Source organism: Rattus rattus, chromosome 12 (assembly GCF_011064425.1).
Source record: "Rattus rattus isolate New Zealand chromosome 12, Rrattus_CSIRO_v1, whole genome shotgun sequence".
Taxonomy (NCBI): domain Eukaryota; kingdom Metazoa; phylum Chordata; class Mammalia; order Rodentia; family Muridae; genus Rattus; species Rattus rattus.
In genome coordinates, this window is record NC_046165.1 from 74452385 (window position 1) to 74455770 (window position 3386).

The window sequence follows — 3386 nt, forward strand, 5'->3', positions numbered from 1 at the left end:
AAAGCACAGTGAGAGGGAAATGTGGCAAAGGTCCCCGAAGAAAACACACGAAGCCTTGTGTGCTCACCTTGGGGGCAGAGTCCTTGAGGGCTCCAGGCAATTGGGCCGCTGAGGATCATTCCCCTTAGGAGTCTCTTTCTCCCTGCTTCGGATGCTGACTAGGCTCACGGAAGCCCGGCTACTCATTTCCTTTGACTGGCATCCCCAAGGGCACCGGTGTCTTTATTATTTTTAGGACATGGCAAGATGGTGGAAACGGAAGAACTCGGTGATTATATGATTTTTATTTTGAGAGAGAGAGAGAGAGAGAGAGAGAGAGAGAGAGAGAGAGAGAGAGAGAGAGAGAGATTGGGCACAGACTACAGGGCATGCCTGGGCCTCTCCACGCCGAGCATCCTGGTTGCTTTTCTCATTTGACAAGTGAGGAGCAGGACCGAAGAATCTCCGAGAGGCTGAAATTGTGCGTGTCTGCGATTCATTTCTATTTCACAGTCCTGAAGGGCAATTTCGAGCGGGAAAAGCAATGCTGGGCGTTTTCTAGCGGTCAGGGTTAAGGAGGGAGGCAACTGGTTGTGCTACTGGTAGCTTAGAAAAATACTAGTTCTGTGGAAGCCAGAGAGGAAACTTGGGGCAAAAAATAAGGAAGTGGCGAGGCTATGACCTATGTCCTGCCATGTGCCTGTTCAAACAGACAGCACGAATACACACGGCAGGGTGGTGACGACATCCTGTGCATTTGAGGACCTGCAATGAAACCAGAAGCCTACTGTAAGTTTTCCAACTTATTAGGTCAGGTAGCTGGAGTTTTTACAACAAGGAGGAAAGCGGCTCCCTTGCTAAGCCCCCCTTCCTGATGTCACTCACTCACTTCCTGATAACACGGGGACAAAGGGCAGTTCAGGAGTTAAGAGTGGGCGGGGCAGGGAGGTCACCATGTGCAGAAAACCCAGAAGATCAGGTTCAATGTCACCACCCCTCTCCCCCCTGTGAATGTATTTTATTCATCTCTGTGGATGGGAATTAACAAATATCTGTCAAAAATAACAGGGGGCAGGGATCCAAAGAACACAAGAGGTCTCAGTACTTTTCTTTCTCGGTATTTTGATAGTGCTTTATCAGTACAATCTACATTTATATATTTTTTTCAAGTTTTAAATCTATCTCAAGGTCATCCTAGCTGTCCAACCTCGACTGGATCACCACTACTGTATGTCAAGGGGCCTCTGCACAGAGGGCTGATTTCAGAGATCTCAGCTGAGCACTACCTCCGAGTAACTTCTCCCCTCCCCTCCCCTCTCCCTCCCTCCCTCCCCCCTCCCCCCCTTCCCCTACCTCTCCTTCCCCCCCCCCACCTTTCCCCTCCCTCTCCCTCTCTCTCCTTCCCCTTCCAACCCTCTCAGCTCCTCCTGCTCCTCCTCCTTCCCCTCTTCCCCCTCCTCCCTCTCCTCTTTCTTTCCTTCTCTAAGTTTTCAAGGAAAATAATGGGTTTCAATGTGGTATTTTCACACATATGCAAAATTATATTTTATTCTAATGCATCCCCACCCCCATTCTCAAATGCTGATGGTGCCTTTTTTCTCCCCTTTTGCTTTCATATCCCAAGTATGCCTCATTCTCTTTCTCCACCCTTCAAGATTTCTTTCTTCCCTTTCATGATCTCCTTTCTAGTTTCATGACCTCTACTTCCACACACACACACACATACGTGCACATGTGTATATATGCATACATGTGTGTGTATGTATAACTTAAACCTAGGTTGCACATACAAGAGAAACATGTGTCTTGGTCTTTTTGAGTCTGGTTTATTTTGTTTAACATAGTGATTTCAAAATGTATTTATTTCCCTGAAAACATCATGCCTTCGTTTTTCTTTACAGCAAATAAAGTCCATTGTGTGTGTGTGTAGCATGTTTTCTATATCTATACATCTGTTGTTGAACATCTGGCTTGATATTTTTTTTTTGCAGCTATCATGGTAGCACATGTATAATAAGCAGAGGCGTGCAGGTATGTCTATGGTGTGTTTACCCAAGACTAGTATAGGTTGGTCAAATGGTGGTTCTATTTTTAGTTTTTTGTCTATACCAGCAGCGTATGAGGGTTCCTTTCTCCCCTCATATCCATTGACATTTATTTTGTTTTTCCGAGACAGGGTTTCTGTGTAACAGCCCTGGTTGTCCTGGAATTTGCTTTGTAGAAAGGCTGGTCTTGAACTCATAGAGATCTGCCTGTCTCTGCCTCCCTAGTGCTGGGATTAAAGGAGTGTGCCACCACAGCTGGCCGTATATAAGGTTCTTAGGGCATTCTATGTCATACACATATTGGCAACCGACTCTGGTCTGTCAATTTACCAGTACTGCTAATGGGACGATGAACTCACTGAACACCCGTGCTGGTGACATTTCTCCTGTGTCAATAGACAGCCTGCTGTATGCAAGGACTGGCGAGGGGCTAGAGAAGCCTTCGTTGTCTTGGCTGGGTTACATGATGTGTTTGGAGAAAGCTGAGCTGCAAAACATGAGCGAAAGGACATGAGCTTGTATGGAAAAGGAGAGTGTTCTGGATAAAACCCTGGTCTTTCCACGGTAGTGGCAGCCAGCATGTTCTGAGGTCTACTATTTATAGGACAACCTTAGTAGGCACAGAGCCAGCCCCGAGCTCCGTGAACGGATATGTCAGTATCTCTGTTTAACATATTTATAACATGGAAAATGTCTATGACCATAGGAGATCGTCACGAATGTAAGGAACTTGTCCAATTTTTGAGCCAGCAGTTAGGGAATCTAACATTGAAGGAGGGTCAATCCCAAAGCTACTAGAACCACTAGATGCCAGTGTTTGGGGTTGGGGGTTACAGTGGAACAAGGTAAAGTCAACTCATACTGCAGGGGTTGGTGAGAGCCCAGTCAGAAAATGTCTCTTAACTAGTGACCGTTTGCTCTGCGAACACGTGAAAAATCAACCTGAGTTGTTGTCTCTTGAGGGACAGCTCACTTGCAGAGTACTTACGAGCATGTACAAGGCCCAGGGTTGAAGATCCAGCACCAAAACGAAAAGAAAGGATTCAGAAAAATACCGAGTGCGTTTAAAGGCGTTAACAACAACAATAACAATAACAACAACCCCTCCTCAATCTCTGTCTTTAATATAGGAAAGAAAAAGAACACAACTGAGCTTGTGGACCGTTAAGAAGTGAGCACTCTATACCATGATGCTATCTATGCCTCCTCACAAGCCAAAAGCTATGGTATTGTTTGTCTAGAACATCTGAAGTCATGACCCAAACATTATTTCCTCTTTTTATTTATATTTACTCCTTCGTTTTTAAGACGCATAGCCTAGACTGGCCTCCAGCTGAAAAATCTTCCTGCTTTGGCCACCCA

The 3386-nt window shown here is 45.6% G+C and overlaps 1 long non-coding RNA gene across 1 annotated transcript; it reads left to right on the forward strand.

The window, feature by feature from the left end:
- The first annotated feature begins 200 nt into the window (after nt 1–200).
- LOC116913302 lies at nt 201–3177 on the forward strand. Its single transcript, XR_004389602.1, has 3 exons — nt 201–268; nt 692–768; nt 3155–3177. It is a non-coding gene; the product is annotated as an uncharacterized LOC116913302 (long non-coding RNA).
- The last annotated feature ends 209 nt before the right edge of the window (nt 3178–3386 follow it).